The following is a 20,608-nucleotide window of genomic DNA, read 5'->3' as shown; positions in this document are numbered from 1 at the left end:
CTGGGAAGAAAATAAAATAATAGACAAATAAGACCAGGTAAGAGCACTGTGATTAGAGATCAAGGGTTTTGTTTATGTTTATCCTACAAGAAGTATCCAGAAATATTAATTAACTTTACATTTGAAATCAAGAACCTATGGTAATAGGTAGTTTCAGAACAACCATCACACATATAGAAATAGTGGTAATTTTTAATCAGTAAAAAGAAGCAAATGAAGAAAAAAGTCCTACAGAAGGCAAAAAAAGAAGATAGTAAACTAAAAATAGCAAAAAACTCTATGATAGCTTTAAAAAGAACAATAGAATATTACAAAATGAATCCAGAAGTATCAATAATCACACCAAATATAATTTTAAAATGTCTTACAGTTAAATGATAAATATTCAGATTAAAATTATTTAGCAAGATCTTGCTCATTAGAAATATGCCTAAAATATAATGATAAAAATACAGAAGTTTGATAAAATTTAAGATATATAAAATGTTTTCAAAACAAATACTAATAAAAATTATCTACAATATTATCAAATAACAAAGTTTAATGCAAAAATATTACCATAAAAAGGGTCAGTATATCAGTACATTATTATATGTCATTACTATACATTTTATATATATTTTATTACTATAAAAAGGGTTAAATATGTATTATTATAAAATGAAAAAAGCACCAGAAAGATATTTGTACTCTATACTTAAATGCCTGTAACAGTTAAAATGTTGGATTGAGCCATATAAAGCTGAAATATTTTTCGATTAAAACTGAAGAAATACTGGCCATTTCATATAGTTCAGTCCACATACGAAGAAAATACTACAAGTTACCAAAAGTAGGTAAATCTATAGTTATAAGATTTTAACAAACTTCTTTGCATTGTGCAAAATTTAATAAATATATTACTGAACTGAACAATATAATTACTAGTCTTGGTCTTTCTTTCCAAATATGCATGGAATAGTTATAGTAACAACTCATGTGCTAGATTTATCATGTCTGAGGCCATGAAGGGATGCTCAACAAACAGCAAAGATTTATATAATACAGACCACAAGTAAATAAAAGTGACAAAAAATAACAAAATAAGAACATCCTCTCCCAATCTCTTGCCAAATGAATTTGGAAATTCAAGAATTCCCTTCTAAATAATGTATGGATCAAAGAAGAAATTATAACGGGAATCACATACAAAAAAGTTAGAAGTGAAAACTACATTAGGAAGCGTGCACATCAACCTTTCTATTTATTGATTTTTTTCTTAGAGAAACTAGTTATGACTTTTATAAGATTCTCCCCAGATAACTTGCACTGTCCACCTTGTTGCTATTAACTCTAAAGTTGCGCCGTGCAATATGGCAGCCACTAGCCAAATGTGACCCTTGAATACTTACAGTGTGATTAGTTTGAATTGAACTGTGATGTTATTTATTATACATCGTACATTAGGTTCCAAAGACTATGAAAAAAGACAAAAATCTCATTAATCATTTTTCTATTATATAAAAATGTTGATAGTTCAGATTTGGGTTAAATACAATATGCTGTGCTGTGCTTAGTAGCTCTCTGACCCCATGGACTCTAGCCCACCAGGCTCCTCTGTCCATGGGGATTCTCCAGGCAAAAATACTGGAGTGGGTTGCCATGTCCTCCTCCAGGGTAAATATATGTATTATCAAAATTAATTTCACTTATTATTTTGTACTTTTTTAACCTGTGACAACTAAAATATATAAAATCACATGTATAATTTGCAGTTACATTGTCTTTCTCCTAGACAATGCTGTTACAGACTGTCCTCTGGCATCTTAAGTTAAAGATCTGATCAGTGATAGAGCACTGGACTGAGGGCTGAGACATGTGGGGCCAGGAGCAGTTCTGGCAGGGAAACCGTGTCCTTGCATTATTACGTCTTAAGGTTGGAATGATGGGACCTGTTTTGGCCTCAGCCGTTTGTCATATAAGAGATGACCTCCCGTGTTAGGAAGAATTTCTGCCATAACTTTTTGTGTAGTGTGGTCCGTTGACCTCTGTGTGTCCTCACGCGCTGTAGAGACCAAAGAGATCCTGAGGAGTGTTCCACATCTGCTCTACTGTCCACCTTCCCTTCCAATATTCGTCTTCTCAAACTAAGGAATTTGAGTCATGTCCAGATAGGCCTTATTATTTTCTATTATCACATAGTTTTTTCACAGAAGAATATTGACCTAGTTTTTAGAATTTTCCTTGTCCCTATTTCCATCTGCACAACATGTAATGTGAATAATTCTGTCTCTGGGATGCGAACGACTCTTTCTTTTAATATTCAGGCTGATCCCATTTGATAGTTCTTCTTAGCATTTCACTAATGTCGGGAAAACAATGTGGATGGCATAACTTATTAGTAACCTTAATAAAATGTGACCCTTTCGTTACTTTAAAGCTATAGGTTCTTAACTGTGGACAGTTTTGCTTTTCAGGGAACGTTTAGCAAAGTCTGGAGACAGCTTTGGGGGCTTTCCAGGTGGCGCAGTGGTAAAGAACCTGCCTGCCCATGCAGGAGATATGAGAGACGCAAGTTATTATGATTTAGGAAGGTTGTGTGGGGGGAGCGCTACTGGCCACGGATGCTACTAAACATCCCACAAGGCACAGGGCAGCCTCCATAACAAAGAATTATCCAGCCTCTAGATTTCAATAGTACTCTAATTAAGAAATCCTTCTGTAAGGTAATCTGAGAAGGAAAGTATAGAATTTTAAAAATACAAATATATAGAATAATTTTAATATAAATTTATTTTGAAGTATAGTATATAAATGGAAAAGTGCAGAAGTCCTAAGTGGTGGTGGTGTTCAGTTGCTAAATCATGTCCAACCCTTTGTGACCTCACGGACTGAGGCACTCCAGGCTTCCCTGTCTTTCACCATCTTTCAGAGTTTGCTCAGACTCATGTGCCTTGAGTAGGTGATGCCATCCAACCATCTCATCCTCTATCATCTCCTTCTCCTCCTTCTCTGTCTTTCCCAGCATCAGGGTCTTTTCCAGTGAGTTGGCTGTTTGCATCAGGTGGGCAAAGTATTGGAGCTTCAGCTTCAGCATCAGTCCTTCCAATGAATACATAGAGTTGATTTTCTTTAGGATTGACTGGTTTGATCTTGCTGTCCAAGCGACTCTCAAGAGTCTTCTCTAGCACCATAGTTTGAAGGCATCAGTTCTTTGGTGCTCAACCTCCTTTATGGTCCAACTCTCAAATTTGTACATGACTACTGGAAAGATCATAGCTTTGACTAGATGGACCTTTGTCCACAGTGCTAAGTGTACATCTCAATAAATTCTCACAAAGTTATCACATCTGTGTAATACAGTAGCCAGCTCAGGAAATAGAGCATTTCTGATACTCAAGAAGCTCTCTTATGACCTAGTCTAGTTATTCTTTCTCACTATAGACAGCCATTATTGTGAATTCTAATTCCAGGTTAGATTTGCCCATTTTCAAATTTTATGGAAATAGAATCATAGAGTATGTGCTTATTGTGTCTGCCTTCTTTTATTCACCTTTATAGTTTTATGATTCTGTGTTGCTATGTAGCAGCAGTTTGTGATTTCTTATTGTTTAGTGTTCCCTTCATTTATTCATTCACCTATTAAAAGTCACTTGAATATTTTTCAGTTTTTGATTATTAAAAATAGTGCTCTGAAATTTTTGTGTGTGTAATGTTGTAAAAATATGTACACGTTTTGAGGGGCATATTCTTAGGAGTGGAATTGCTGGGTGTAGGGCATACAAATATTCAGTCTTAGCTGATATTAGTGAACAGATTCTCAAAGAGGTAGTATCAATTTGCACCCCACCAGTAGTGTATGAGCCTTGCACCAGTCCAGGTACATTATGCATGTGTGCATGTATATATTTATGTATGTATTTCCCAAGCTTAAAATCCTCATACTGAGCACCAAGATAGTTAGAAAGAAGAAAGATCATAGGTAGGCATAGTTTCACATCCATTTCAGTCATTAGGTGACTGAAATATGTCCTAATGAGTAATTGTGCTGACCCTGTGGATCCCTGGGAGGCAGCATCAGGTGTGGAAAATGTGTATGTCAATAGACCATTTGGAAGAAGTGGTTCTTTGAAACCGTTGGTTTGTTCTCACTGCCTTCTTGCAGCCAATTTAGACAAGCAAAACCAAGCACTGCAATCCTGTTGTGACAAAAATAACTGTAAGATTTTGATATGCTTGCTTTCCGTAAATGTCACCCAAATGTCTTGCCTCTGAAGCTGGTGTTCTTCTCACTATGCTGGGCTGTTTCACTGTACACAGCATTTTCTATTGCACAACTCTATTACCTTATGTTAGAGTCCCTCAGACTGTAATGCACTGGTACATAAAAAAGTCTTTTGAATTCTTTTGGTAAGAAAACCTAGAGAAAATAAAAGTATATAAACATAATGGCAGTATTGAGATTATTTTGACTCTTCCAGCTATTCTTGATGTCATACGTCCTTTGTTAATTTTTTAGCATTGGAAATTTTCCAGTTTCATGTAAATTAGCATCACAGTCTTATAAACATGTTTCTATTTATTGAATCCCGGGTCAAAGTAATTATACAACAAAGAACAACAGTTTTCATACCAGACTGCCTGCATGCATGTAAATTGGGGCTTGCACCAAGGAGGTAATGAATACAATCTCAGGTTTCATGAGATGAATAAACAAATGGAAAAACTAATAACAGAGCTCCATACCTCAGATAACCTAACTCAAAGTATCTTGCTTTTTCTTCTCTATAAAACTAGCTTCTGAAGTTTAGGTATGATGTATTAAGTAGTATGAAAATAAATCACAAAGGAAAAATCTGAGGCCGTGTTGCAGGCCTAAGAGAAAGTGAATTTTCATTTTTTAAAATAATTTGAACGGCCTCACCACACCATGATGATTCACATCACATCCTATTGTCTCAGAATAACAAAGTAACACTGAAGGGGTGGTGCGGCAGAGCAGTCAAAAGAGTTGAATCTGAAATCTAACTGCTTAGTTCAGATATTTTGTTCTCAAATTCAGTAGCCAGTCAGCAAATTACTTAACCTTTTAGAGACTCAGCTTCCTATTCTGCAAAATAGAGAACAATAAAGAACCTGTTCCATGGACTTCTGAAAAATTGGATGACATGCAGTTCATCATATGCAGTCAGCTCAATACCTGGGACACAGTTAGAACTCCACAAATGATAGTTGCAGGTGACTGGCTATAATAATACCCATGAGGTGGGCACCGAAGTATTCATCTCCCTCCTACAATGGTGTGCTGCAAACTTGTATTAGCATGACTCTGAAATTGTATGCAGAAACTAAATGAAGCAGGATATTGGCTGGAATACTCCAAGTCAATTTGGTCAGCTTTTTAAATTGGGAACTTATGAAAAGTAGCATGATAGCCCATCTCATGAGGCAGTGGAGTGGAGTGATTAAGAGATCAAATCTGGAGTCACATTAATCTCTGTGGCCTATAAAGTGGTCAGTCACTCAGGATTTGCGTGTGTGCATGTTTGTGTTTGTGTGTATGTGTCTGTTTGCATGTATGTGTCTGTTTGCATGTGTGTGTGTATGAGCATGTAGTCCAAATGCAGTAGAGCTGTTTTGAAGACTAAGTCACATATGTGGCGCACTTGGAACAGTGCACCTAATAACAGTAATTGTTATTAGGTGTTTACTATTATTATTACTCAACTGACATCTAATTGAGTGCTTTCTAGAAAGGTTGTTTGCTGACTATATAGAGAAAAGGAAGCAATTTCTTAAAAAAGTATGAGAATGACTCCCTGGCCATCACCTGTGGTCTGAGTTCCTATTATTGGGATGGCTTCTTGCAGAAATTGCTGAAGGGACTATGGAAAAGCAAATGGTACTTTGAACTTGAATTTGGCCCCAAACTATTGGCAACATTGATAGAACTGACAGAACTTGGGGAAAGTCATTTCAGAACTGCAAGCAGCTTTTCTCTTTCGCTAGAAGTTGAGATTTGAACACAGTGTTGATGCAGAACATTTCTCTGTTTTGAGGAAAATCATCACACGGGCCTTTCAGTTATGCAAATCTAAATCACAGGTCATAATTAGAAAGCGGGGTGTGTGAGCAGCTGTAGATGTAGGGAGCCAAACTGTTCTGGGTGATCGTGGGAAAGGTCATCTATGTGGTAAACTGAACAGCATTTCTGCAAGCTGTTTGATCTAAAAAAATGTTTCTAAGTATGGATTTAGATGCCTGGAAACTGCTGTTTGTCCTTGTGGAACTGTCTTGCGTCTTATATTGAGTAGCTTCGTAGAGGCAATGAGACTCTGAGATCCTGAGACTCTGAAAAAGATAGGCAGGAATCATATTCACCAAAGGAGCATAAAACACTCCTGAAAGAGTCTGACGTGACTGAAGCAACTTAGCTTGCATAGGAGATATGCTCAGGACTGCAAGCCCAGACCTGTGAGACTTTAAAAACTAAAGAAGTTATCGATGTTTTTTAGTAATCTGGAAGCAAGGCATAAAAAGAAACAGCTTCTCTTGAGTCTCCATCTTCTGTATGGAATCACCTGGAGGTAGGATGGCCATTTTCTGACTTGTGAATGTTTTATTGAGCCTGTTCTCACAGGATAGATTTTTCCAGTCAATCACTCTGTCGATTTTGAGACCAGAAATGAATATTTCCTCAGGAGGAATAAAGGGGAAAGTTTCATCTGCCTAGGATGTCTTATCTCTAGGGACTCTAGCCAAGTTTGAAGACACTTGAGTATAAGTACTTCCCTCACTGGACAAGCAAGGAAGCAGCCTTTAAGGATCGTCACAGCCAAGGGCCTGGTATTGTGGCTTCTGCAGTTATCTCTGGTTGCTTCTATGAAATAACCCCTGTGTGAACTTCTCTCTTCCTATATCTGGGCCTCCAGTCAAGTGTGGAAAGAGTTGTCTTTCATACTGTTAAAAAATGGTTAAAGAAGAAAATTTAGGTGGTACAAACTTCAATACTTCATGAAGTGGACAGTCTCAGAGAACTGCAAAATGGATGGAAAGTAAGACACTTATATAGGATAAAATCTAAAGTAAGAGACAAATGGAAAATATCTGACTGGCTGAGGCCACATTGTCAAGCCTTGTTTGAAGTGAGCAGGTCGAGTTGGCTTGGTGTGTGGGGATTGACTGGCTGAATATATCTGAATTTCTGGTCAACTGTCTATTTGCAAGGTGACAAAAATTATCTAAGTTTTGATTTGCTGATGTGCCATTCTAGGCAGGAGCTACTCATAATTGGACCTGGAAATTTGTTTCAATAATAGGTAGGTGTGGAAGTAAGGAGTGCCAGGGGGTCCTAATAAGGAGCAGTGCCGCTGAGGCAGGCATGGCTATATAGCCTGACCCAAAGGAGTACATGAAGAACTGTGGCCAGAGGTTCGTGACATTGTACTTGGCAGAGATCAAGACCATCTCCAAGAAGAAGAAATGCAAAAAGGCAAATGGTTGTCTGAGGACTCCTTACAAATAGCTGTGAAAAGAAGACAAGCAAAAAGCAAAAGAGAAAAGGAAAGATTCACCCATTTGAATGCAGAGTTCCAAAGAATAGCAAGGACAGATAAGAAAGCCTTCCTCAGTGATCAATGCAAAGAAATAGAGGAAAACAATAGAATGGAAAAGACTAGAGATCTCTTGAAGAAAATTAGAGATACCAAGGGAACATTTCATGCAAGGATGGGCACAATAAAGGACAGAAATGGTATGGACCTAACAAAAGCAGAAGATGTTAAGAAGACGTGGCAAGAATACACAGATTGACTATAGAAAAAAGATCTTCACGACCCAGATAATCACAAAGGTATGACCAACCTAGACCCATACATTCTGGAATGCAAGGTCAAGTGGGCCTTAGGAAGCATCACTACGAAGAAAGCTAGTGGAGGTGATGGAATTCCACTTGAGCTATTTCAAATCCTGAAAGATGATGCTGTGAAAGTGCTGCACTCAATATGCCAGCAAATTTGGAAAACTCAGCGGTGGCCACGGGACTGGAAAAGGTCAGTTTTCATTCCAATCCCAAAGAAAGGGAATGTCAAAGAATGCTCAAACTACTGCATGATTGCACTCATCTTATACACAGGCAAAGTAATGCTTAAAATTCTCAAACTCAAGCTTCAACAGTATGTGAACTATGAACTTCAGATGTTTAAACTGGATTTAGAAAAGGCAGAGAATCCAGAGATCAAATTGCCACATCTGTTGGATCATAGAAAAAGCAAGAGAGTTCCAAAAAAGCATCTATTTCTCCTTTATTGACTATGCCAAAGCCTTTGACTATGTGGATCACAACAAATTGTGGAAAATTCTGAAAGACATTGGGATACCAAACCACCTGACCTGCCTCCTGAGAAATCTGTATGCAGGACAAGAAGCAACAGTTAGAACCAAACATGGAAACACAGACTGGTTCCAAATTGGGAAAGGAGAGCGTCAAGGCTGTATATTGTTACTCTGAATATTTAACTTCTATGCAGAGTACATCATGTGAAATGCCATGCTGGGTGAAACACAAGCTAGAATCAAGATTGCCGGGAGAAATATCAATAACCTCGATATGCAGATGACACTACCCTTATGGCAGAAAGCGAAGAAGAACCTAGAGCCTCTTAATGAAAGGGAAAGAGGAAACTGAAAAAGTTGGCTTAAAACTCAGCATTCACAAAACTAAGATCATGGCATCTGGTCCTGTCACTTCATGGCAAATAGATGCAGAAACAATGAAAACTGTGAGAGACTAATTTTTTTTGGCCCCAGTATCATATATGGTGACCGTAGCCATGAAATTGACTCTTGCTCCTTGGAAGAAAAGCTATGACCAACTTAGCATATTAAAAAGCAGAGACATTACTTTGCCAACAAACATCGGTCTAGTCAAGGCTATGGTTTTTCCAGTAGTCATGTACGCATGTGAGAGTTGGACTATAAAGAAAGCTGAGTCCCCAAGAATCAATGCTTTTGAGCTGTGGTATTGGAGAAGACTCTTGAGAGTCCCTTGGACTGCAAGGAGATCCAACCAGTCCATCCTAAAGGAGATCAATCCTGAGTATTCTTTGGAAGGACTGATGTTGAAGCTTGAAACTTCAATACTTTGACTGCCTGATGCAAAGAGCTGACTCACTTGAAAAGACCCTGATGCTGGGAAAGATTGGAGGCAGGAGGAGAAGAGGATGACAGAGGAAGGGATGGTTGGATGGCATCACCGACTCAATGGACATGAGTTTGAGTAAGCTCCGGGTGTTGGTGATGGACGGGGAAGCCTGGCATGCTACAGTCCATGGGATTGCAAAGAATCAGACGTGACTAAGTGACTGAACTGGGTTGAAAGGGACTCCTAAGGCTGGGATCCACAGGATGCTATTGCCAAGTTGAAAGGACTGACCTGCTGACAGAGCTGGGATTAAAGGAAAGTTGCTGCCTAACAACCTTCAGTCAGAGAAGAGAGCCCCAGGATGGAACACATGTGAAACCATGAGTTTGGGAAGGGATGTTAGAGAGGATCTGGCTTTTCAACAAGTGGTAGATATTCAGTTTTTCTAGTAGTATAGTTTCATTTATTCTCACAGATAGACCCTAGTAGACATTTCAGTTCAGTTGTCACTGAGTTGTGTTTGACTTTTTGTGACCCCATGGACTGCAGCACACCAGGCTTCCCTGTCCATCACCAACTCCCAGAGCCTACTCAAATGATGTCCATCACGTTGATGATGCCATCCAACCATCTCATCCTCTGTCATCCCTTGCTCCTCCCACCTTCAATCTTTCCCAGCATCAAGGTCTTTTCCAATGAGTCAGTTCTTCACATCAGGTGACCAAAGTATTGGAGTTTCAGCTTCAGCATCAGTCCTTCCAATGAATATTCAGGACTTATTTCCTTTAGGATGGACTAGTTGGATCTCCTTGCATTCCAAGGGACTCTCAAGAGTCTTCTGCAACACCACAGTTCAAAAACTACAGTTCTTCAGTGCTCAGCTTTCTTTATAGTCCAACTCTCAACATGCATACATGACTACTGGAAAACCCATAGCTTTGACTAGAAGGACACTTATTGGTCAAGTAATGTCTCTGCTTTTTAATATGCAATCCGATTGGTCATAGCTTTTCTCCAAGGAGCAAGCATCTTTTAATTTCATGGCTGCAGTCACCATCTGTTGTGATTTTGGAGCCCCCCCAAAATAAAGTCAGTCATTATTTCCATTGTTTCTCCATCCTATTTGCCATGAAGTGATGGGACCAGATGCCATGATCTTAGTTTGCCGAATGTTGAGTTTTAAACCAACTTTTTCACTGTCTTCTTTCACTTTATCAAGAGGCTCTTTAGTTCTTCTTCACTTTTTGTCATAAGGGTCTTGTCATCTGCTTATCTGAGGTTATTGATATTTCTCCTGTCAATCTTGATTCCAGCTTGTGCTTCATCCAGCCCAGCATTTTGCATGATGTACTCTGCATGTAAGTTAAATAAGCAGGGTGACAATATGCAGCCTTCATGCACTCCTTTCCCAATTTGGATTAGATTATGTTTATTTTCATATCACAAAGCAGAGCAGGGGGAGGGCAACCTAAGAACAACAACAACATAATTAACCAGCCAAACAACCAATGAGACCCAGTTGCCTATGGGCAACATGAATGTGAAGAGGACTATTTGAGTATGCCTTTATGTATCAGATTGTCACGATGGTAGTGACAGGGGCTAGTCACTTTTAGAAATTTACCTACCAGGGTAGTATGTGCAGTGTATGAGTTTTCAGATTTAGAGCTGACTAACTTAAGATCATGAGTTTGAGTAAACTCCAGGAGTTGGTGATGGACAGGGAGGCCTGGCGTGCTGTGATTCATGGGGTTGCAAAGAGTTGGACATGACTGAGTGACTGAACTGAACTGAACTGAACTGATGTTGGAGAAGACTCTTGAGAGTCCCTTGGACTGCAAGGAGATGCAACTGGTCCATCCTAGAGGAGATGAGATCAGTCCTGGGTGTTCATTGGAAGGACTGAGGCTGAAGCTGAAACTCCAGTACTTTGGCCACCTCATGTGAAGAGTTGACTCATTGGAAAAGACCCTGATGCTGGGAGGGATTGGGGGCAGGAGGAGAAGGGGACAGCAGAGGATAAGATGGCTGGATGGCATCACCGACTTGATGGACATGAGTTTGAGTAGACTCCGGGAGTTGGTGATGGACAGGGAGGACTGGCATGCTGCAGTCCATGGGGTCACAAAGAGTCAGACACAACTGAGCGACTGAACTGAACTGAACTGAACTGAAGATCATGATATCTGGTCCCATCACTTCATGGGAAATAGATGGGGAGACAGTGGAAACAGTGTCAGACTTTATTCTTTTGGGCTCCCAAATCTCTGCAGATGGTGATTGCAGCCATGAAATTAAAAGACATTTGCTCCTTAGAAGGAAAGTTGTGACCAATCTAGATAGCATATTAACAAGCAGAGAGACGTTACTTTGCCAACAAAGTTCCGTCTAATCAAGGCGACGGTTTTTACAGTGGTCATGTATGGATGTGAGAGTTGGACTGTGAAGAAAGCTGAGTGCCAAAAAATTGATGCTTTTGAAGTATGGTGTTGGAGAAGACTCTTGAGAATCCCTTGGACTGCAAGGAGATCCAATCAGTCCATCCTAAAGGAGATGAGTCCTGGGTGTTCACTGGAAGGACTGATGCTGAAGCTGAAACTCCAGTACTTTGGCCACCTCATGTAAAGAGTTGACTCATTGGAAAAGACCCTGATGCTGGGAGGGATTGGGGTCAGGAGGAGAAGGGGATGGCAGAGGATGAGATGGCTGGATGGCATCACCGACTTGATGGACATGAGTTTGAGTAAACTCCGGGAGTTGGTGATAGACAAGGAGGCCTGGCGTGCTGCGATTCATGGGGTCGCAGAGTTGGACACGACTGAGCGGCTGAACTGAACTGAACTGAACTGAAGAATGACTCTTTTATAACTTAGCACCTAATATCTAGAGATATATTAGATCTGAGGTTCTAAAGTAGGTCTTGCTGAATACTTCCTGCTGAACACTTTTGTAAATGGAGAAATATTAACCATGTCTCTGGAATTCTAGAAGAACTGACATACAAATTAGAAAAAATTTTTTACAGTGTTGATTTATATTTTTCCTAGATTTTACTGTTTTTACTTTTCAATTGTGCAGCCTCTTTTATAATACTCATACCTTCTCTAACTTAAGGGTATTACATTCCAGAGACAAATGTTCTAAAGTGGGAAATCTTGTTAGTGAAATTCTTTTTTAAGTATTTTTATGTCTACTGTTGCTCAAAGGCAGTATTTCTTGGGGTGTATTTTCCTACACACATCTCTCTCTGCCCTTTCAATCTTACCCCTTCCCATTGCCTCTTCTGTACTGCCTGTATCTCCAGCACACACATGCTCATATCACATCCTTTGCTATCTTCTTTCGATCTTTGGGGCTTTCATAATTGAGCTTAATCACAGAGGATGAGATGGTTGGAAGGCATCACTGACTCAATGGACATGAGTTATGCAAACTCTGGGAGATAGAGAAGGGAAACCTGGCATGTTGTAGTCCATGGGGTTTGCAAAGAGGTGGACACAACTTAGTGATTGAACATCGACAAATCACAGGGATGATTTTATCAATGAGCTGACATCAGGGCTTTGTTCAGGAGGTGAAATATTAAAATTATTAATTAAAATGAAATTTGGTACCTCCATACAGTTTCATGACATATGTGCCCCTGTGTCTTCTATTTCCTTGTTAGAGCTAAAACATTTCTAAATGTTTTTAAATCGAGCAACAAAGTGACATGAAGAACCTCTTTGAAAATATTATTACACACAGTAACAGGGAAATATCTTCACCCTGTGGCTCTGTGGTGATGGGGAAACAGAAACCTAACAGCTCATAGATTTGGAACGTAAAGCATTAGGTTTTCTAGAGATACTTGGGCTTTATCTGCAGCTAATTAACATGAAGTCTTCAGTGGGCATGACTCTTTTCTCAAATACAGCTAGTTTTATCACTTAATATTCATAGTAAATATGCTACAGTATAGAAACAGACTCTCTAGAGAGAAGCAGGAAAATTAAACCACCAATCTAAGCAAGCCAGGTTTGCCACGGAGCTCGTACCCTTCAGCATCCAGGGTCCAGTAAGCATGGAGGCTGACACAGTAAACTGCAAGTAATAATGCGGTCACTCCTGTGGAGCAAATAGGTCAGGGCTGCTAGCTGAATCTTCCGAGACGAGCCTACACCCTCATTCCAGGCGCATCATCTCCCACAGTCTCAAATCTTGCCTCGGGTCCCAACACCTGTCTTCACTCTCTATTTTTTTCAATAACATTAACCTCTCTTCCTGCTTATTTTCTTGCATATGAAAAGCTTCAGAGCTCTGTGTTTCCTCCTGTTTCCCAGCCCCTCTCTGAGCAATCTCTGTCTTTCCGGGGCATTGGAGGGCCACTCTGGCAGTCAAGTAGATGGTTTTAATTAGGTTTAATTATTTTTAAAATAAATTCTGGAGGATTGGGAAAAGCAATAGCCAAAGCAGCATAAAAGGCTTTCTTTAGAATCTTTGCGATGGGTGTGGATACTCACAGAGAACAGGAGACTTTGTGAAGAGGAGACTTTCCCTGCCCCCCCTCCCTTTGGAGAGTGGAGGACTGCATTCCTTGTGGAAAGACCCCTACCATCACCAACACACACACACACACACACATGTTTCTCTTTTAGGTCAAACTGGAATACAGTGACCACCTTGAGGGAAATTATAGATGAAATAGGCACGCTCTGAATTTTGCATCTAGTTAGAATTTCAGTATCTGCTTTATTGATGCTTGGTTTATTCTCAGTGCAGACTGGAAGCTCTTAGATAGTGCTATTTGTTCTGCCTGTGAAGAGGAGCCTGAGATCATTTACAGTGAATGAGGAGAAGCAAAGCAAAGATAGTAAAGAAATTCTTGATTGATGGAAATGCTGGTTCGCAGAATTGGGGGGAATTTTCTTTTCCTCCATAGATTACTTTAAGGAAGGTCAGTTAACCCTTGTGTTGTAAACTAGGATCAGTGTTTACCAAATGTATAAAAGACTGAATTTAGTAGAGTTCATCTGAGCAGCAAATTTCTCTACGTGGCTTTACCAGTGAAATTGCTGTTTGTCTTTAGTCACAAATAAGCTGGACTATTTGGCACAGACATCTTATTTATCCTTATGACTTTATTACTATTTCTTGCTTTCCAACCATGATGAGAGCCCTAATGAAGTAGGTCAAGGGTCAAGTTGTATTCTAGGGGCCGAACATTCAAGTTGAAATATATACTTCATCAAAAACTCTCTGGTTTGGTATGCAGAGGAGGGAAGAGGTAAACTACTCAGGAATGTTCACTGAGTAGACCATGGCTTTCTAAACTTGGGTATATCTCCCTGCCACTTGAACGCTAGCACTAATATTCTGTGTTTGAAAGAAATTAGGTCTATAGGGAAATCAAGCTTCTATATCTCACAGAAATGAAATATTCAATACTCTGCTTTTTTCCATATTCCCTATACATTTCTCAGAGAACATGTGAGGCAAGTCATAAAATTGCAGATGTTTGGATTATTATTATTTTATTCTTATTATTATTTGGAGCCTTTATAGCAGTAGGACAATATACAGTTTGGAGAAGAAATAGCAATGTTGGTAATTGTTGGAATTGGTAGCCAGTAAATGATACCCTCTCCCTGTGTGTTTAAGAATTATTTGAGGAATAATGCATAAGATTCAGACAAATAAATATAAAAATACAATCTTTATTGATGGTAAAATTGAATTAGCAAAGGTAGGTTGAAAATATGACCATATATGACTTCCTTATATGTATCTCTCAGAATTAAACAACTGACCAAGTCACAGTCAGAACCACAGGTTTTCCTATCCCTACCCCTATTTTATGCCCCCAAGGTTGGGAATTCTAAGATCAGAGTAACCCAAACAAGACTCTGAAGCCCAAGGTCATGTTTGTAGGCCCTTTTTTACCCTTACTATTGAGACAAGTAATGTCTTTTCCTTTGGTAGGAGAAAGTGAATCAGAAGCATGAGCTGTTTTCCCCAAATTTCCAGGAATTGGAAATAATGTTTCATTGGCCTGGTTGGGCATGCCAAGAAAGGATGAAACTGGTTCTTTTAACAGTAACCTCTATAAAGATACATTAATTTTATGGAGGGGTTAGCAATATTACAGAGTTAGTGATGTTTTAGACTTTATTTGAGGCTGATTTTTGAACCTTCAGCCAAGGTGAAGAGTTCTATAGTGGGTAACTAAGAGAAACAGACAAACAAAAAATTGTGCCCTAGACCAGTACACAATCTTATTCTTTTTCCTTTCCATTCCTAACTTAGAAGGAAACCTGAACTTTTTACTTTCCTACATCTCTTGGGCCTAAAGTCAGTCCTGAGAAGTTTTTTGTTTTTGTTTTTTTGTTTTGCTGTTAACTCATACTTCCTCCTGGAACTATTTACAGTCCTAAAGATACTCTCCCTGCAAAGGATACTCATCTGCCACTAATCTTCTCAGATTCCCTCTGCTTCACTCTAAACCTCAGAAGCCAGATGCCCTCAGATTCTCCAGATTTCTCAAGTCCTTAATCCCTGTACTTAAAGCACAAAAAACCCGGCTTTGAGTTCTGTGATATCCTTTTGTGTATGTACGCTATGTCCTCACAACTGAACTCCCTGCTTCATGCAGGTGTCTTTGATTGGCCCTATTGTGTCAAGTATGGCTAGCTGATCCCTTTCTTGGACCAGTTAGATCGAATTTTCCAGGTGTCTTTGTTCTTAGCTATGCTTAGGTATAACTATGTGACTAAAGTCGAGAGCTAGTGCAATGCATAGGAAAGGGAAGTGACTTTACTTTCATTCTTACACAATAAAACTACCTGTCTATGAGCTGCCTTGGTTTTTCCCCCTTTGATGAGCTAGAATGAGGATAATACCCAGGGGAGCCACAGAAGAAACATTTTGAAGGTGGATGAGTCTCCGTTCATCTGGACCCTTCAGTGGCTTCATGGAGCAGAGAGCTTCATCCGTCTAAGTAGGAACATCCATTTTATGACTTTACAGTGGCAGGAAACAATCTTAAGTGTACCAAGCCACTGAAAATTCGAAGTGTATCTGCTAGAATAGATAACGTTACCTGAATTAATACTTATGAGTATGAGTATTTGTTTCGTTTCATAATGAGTCCCAAATCTCTTTCAGCCCTAAACGCCAGGCCACTGCCTCCCATCATAGTTGGCACATGGAACAGAACTACTTGCCATTCTTGCTCCAGGGACATCCTTGGCATCTTTCTTCCCCCAGCCTGGGTATTGTTCTGTCTTTCTCTTCCTTTTGCTTTCCCACAGTGTTAATTATTTCCTTAAAAATTGTTCAATTTGCTGTAATAAATATTTAAGAACATAATCTATGACCAAGTTACTCATTGTGCTGATTAAGATGAAAAAAAAAAGAATATGAGTAATTTTTCCTCCCCTACCCATCTCTTTCTTCATGTGATTATCAGATGCCTTCTAGGTCTCCTGTCTATGATAAAGGAAATGAATTCAGCCAGGTTGTGAGGTAACTAATAATTATCAGATAATTGTTACGTGTTCAGTCTTTTGCTTGATCGTGTGGCAAGTTTAGAAGTATAAGAAGGGATCTTTGACTTTAAGAAATGTAGAATTTGTCATGGTAAAAATTGTTCACATGTTACTATCAAAAATGCTAAGATCAAAGAGACAAATTTTTGGATTACTTATCTGCCAAATAGGGCTTCCCAGGTGGCGCAGTGGTGAAGAATCTGCCTGCCAGGGCAGGAAACCAAGAGACACAGGTTCAGTCTCTGGGTCAGGAAGATTCCTGGAGTAGGAAATGGCAACCCACTCCAATATTCTTTCCTGGAAAATTCCATGGATAGAGGAGCTTGGCGGGCTACTGTCCATGAGGTGGCAGAGTCAGACATGACTAAGCACACACACTCTCCTGCCAAATACTGTGTAAAATTCTTTCTATATTACCTTTATAATCCTCATCAAAAATTTTTTAAAGGAGAAGAGGAACCAAAACTCAGAACCAACATTTGTGCACACATATAGGTAGTGAGTGGTGGAGTCAGGATGTGAAATTAGGGATCTGATTGCGGAGAGTCTATTCTTAACCTCTGGCTTGTACTGCATTGCAGACATTGTAAATAACAAACTTATCTTGCAATTACTAAGATAAACTTTTAATAGCCATTATCACATGTAATTATCACAACAACCCCATGGGGTAAACACCATTTTTTTTATTGTTGTTTTACAATGGAAACTGAGTCAAAGACAGGTCTTGTGCAAGGACACACAGCTGGTAGATTGGGGCATTAACATTTGAAAACAGGCTGTCAATCATAAGACATTTCTTCCCTAAATGTTTGAAAAAATTTTCAGTTTATGAACAAGTGCCAAGAATAGCCCAATACACACACACACACACACACACACACACACACACACACATATCCATTGTCTAGGTTCACCAATTGTAACAGTTTCCACACTTGTAGAACCACTGCTAACCACTATAATTATATAGCTGAGTTATTTGATCAGATTGAATGCTATAGGAATCTATTTAAAAATTAAATAGATACGAGAAGCATTATAGAGGTGGGTCTTAAACTAGTTCTTCAAATTTTTAGATAAGTAGAGAAAAAGAAGATGTTCTGAAAGAGGGAAACTCTGAGCACAGCGGGATGCTCATGCAGCCATATGTGAAGGAAAGATTCAGGTTGAAGAACAGTAGAAAACAAATTTTGGGCAAAATTATGAGTATCTGGAAGCCAAGAAAAGAGTTCAGGCTGATTATCATAGAAAAAAGGGAGCCTCTGACAGCTTTTACATCAGGAGAAATTGCAGCTAAATATTGGCATTTATAAATAATTAATTTCTTTGTTTTTTAAGAACTTCCACACAATATCACTACTCTGAGGGATCATAGCATTCTTCTCATTCTCAGACAAAATCCTTTGGAAAATCAGTAACCTGAAGAATTATTGCAATGACATTGTATTGAGTGACCCTTACAAAACTTAGCAAAACTGTAACAGAGGGAAAACGTGTTTTGTTTTTTTAAAATGGTTTCTTTACCCACGTTTAGCATCTTCTCTTTGTTCTCCTTAACTATTAATAGGACAAGGAAGAGAACAACTTTCGTGCTTGCTGTTATTGAGACTGCAGATATACTGCAGAATGGCATTTTATATTCCAGAATTTTCCCTTTCTCTCCAATCAAAATTTTACCTGACTTGTACCTGATGTTTTTAAGGCCCTCTCAAGTCATATTATCCAGGCCAGCTAACCTAAAGAATTTAGGTGCTAGCTTGTAAAAATATAATGTATTCCTCTTTACCAATGCATAGGGGTGAAGAGATTTAGGAGATGTTAAACAAGCTGAAGATATGGAACCCTTTACTCTTACCACATAGGTGGCAAAAAAAAAAAAAAAAAAAAAAAGGACCTATGTTGTGTTCATCCCTGGATGTGGCCACTGGTTTTAATAAATGGAGAAGCAAAGAGTATGCTGAATCACTGAAGGTTTTAGAGTCTCGCTGCATTCTAGAGGTGTGGCTTCATGGTCGCTGAGCAGAGGAGCTGGAGAAGGAAAGCTCTTTTACCTTCTATATCTGAGAGTCACATTGCCTGTACTTCTATGCTTGACAGGAGTTACTGAGATGAATATTGCAAAACAAATATGCTGGCCATGTGTGTGATATGCTACTAACATTTCAAACATGATGCAAATACATGACACACCTGTCATCCTAACCTTGTAAATCCCTCTGGTTCTCAGGGTGGTGAGTTGTAAACAGTAATGTTTCCAAGTCAGTAGTTTTCTCTGCTATTTCAGGGTCAGAAAGCCTTGGAGTAAACAATAAATACAAAAGTTTATTTTACAGTCTTAGTCGAGTTAAACCAATCTCATGCAAAGATCTAAATGGTATTGCTTTCCCTATACTATCCTTCACCAATACAAAGCCCTTGGTAATTTAACTTCTGTAGTTATGTTGTGAGTTGTTTTTTAAAAAATGGTTTTTTTGTTCATAAATGAACCTAAAGCAAGGTGAATAGTTTTTGATATGACTGCAATTTTTTCCTTTTACTTGAAAATTGATGGCATGCAGGAAGCCTTAATATCAAATCAAGAAACTCAAGAAATGAGTAGTCTAAAACTGTTTCACTGCTGAAAGATTTCAATCAATTTTCAGGCAATCTAAGGTTGAAGCAATGATATAAAAGTGTAATAGTCACTACAAAACTCTATTGTCCTCATGTCACTTTTCCTTAACTTTTTCTACACATTATTTACTGAATTACCATGAATAGTTCCTTTTAGCATAGTGATTCAATGGTCATTAAGAAATTTACCTTTGTACTAGATTTAAAAGAAACATAAAATAGTCATAAACATCAATAGGTAAAAGATTACTGTCTTAATTTTACCTTTAAAATATTGTCTGTAGCTAGGTAGATAATAATGGAGAAAGCATTGCTTTTTTATTGTTAATAAATTGTATTTTTTAGGAGAGTTTTAGAGTCACAGCCAAATTGATTGAGAAGTACAGAGTTCCCATATAGCCCTGCCACCACGCATGCACAGCCTTCCCCACCATCAACATCCCCCACCAGAATGGTACCTTTATTACAGTTGATAAGCTTACATTGACAAATGATTATTACCCAAAGTCCATAGTCTACATTAGAATTCGCTTTTTAAAAATGTATTTATTTTTGGCTGTGCTGGGTCTTTGTTGCTTCCCCTGGTCTTTTTCTACTTGCAGCAAGCTGGGGCTCCTGTTCACTGTGGTGCGCAGGCTTCTTGTTGCGGTGGATTCTCTTGTTGTGGAGCCTGGGCTCTAGACCTGTGGGCTTCAGTAGTTGTGGCACAGGCTTAGTTGCTCTGTGGCATGTGGGATCTTCCTAGACCAAGGATCGAACCCATGTCCTCTGCATTGGCAGGTGAATACTTAGCCACTGCACCAACAGGGAAGTCCAGAATTCACTCCTGACACTGTACAGTCTGTGGGCTTTGACAAATATATAATAACATGTGCCCATCATTTTAGTAGCATAGAGAACAGTTTCTCTGCCCTAACAGTCCTCTATGCTCTACTTATTCATCCCTCACTGTCTTCTAACCCCTGGGAACCACTAATCTTTGTACTGTTTTTTTGAGACCATCATAGAGTTGGAATCATACAGTATGTTACTTTTTCAGACTGGCTTCTTTAACTTTTAGTAATGTGCATTTAAGATCCCTCCATTCTTTTCATGGCTTGATAACTCATTTCTTTTTTTAGTGCTGAGTAATATTGCATTGTCTGGATGTACCACACTTTACTTATCTACCCACCTACTGAAGGACATCTTGGTTGCTTCCAAGTTCGGACAGTTATTAGCAAAGCTGAGATAAACAACCATGTGCAGATTTTTGTGTAATCGTAAATTTTTAATCCATTTGGGTAAAAATGAAGGAGTACAACTGCTGCATTGTATACAAAGAGTATGTTTCATTTTGTAAGAA

Source organism: Dama dama, chromosome 13, assembly GCF_033118175.1.
Source record: "Dama dama isolate Ldn47 chromosome 13, ASM3311817v1, whole genome shotgun sequence".
Lineage (NCBI taxonomy): Eukaryota > Metazoa > Chordata > Mammalia > Artiodactyla > Cervidae > Dama > Dama dama.
This window is presented reverse-complemented; position numbering follows the sequence as displayed.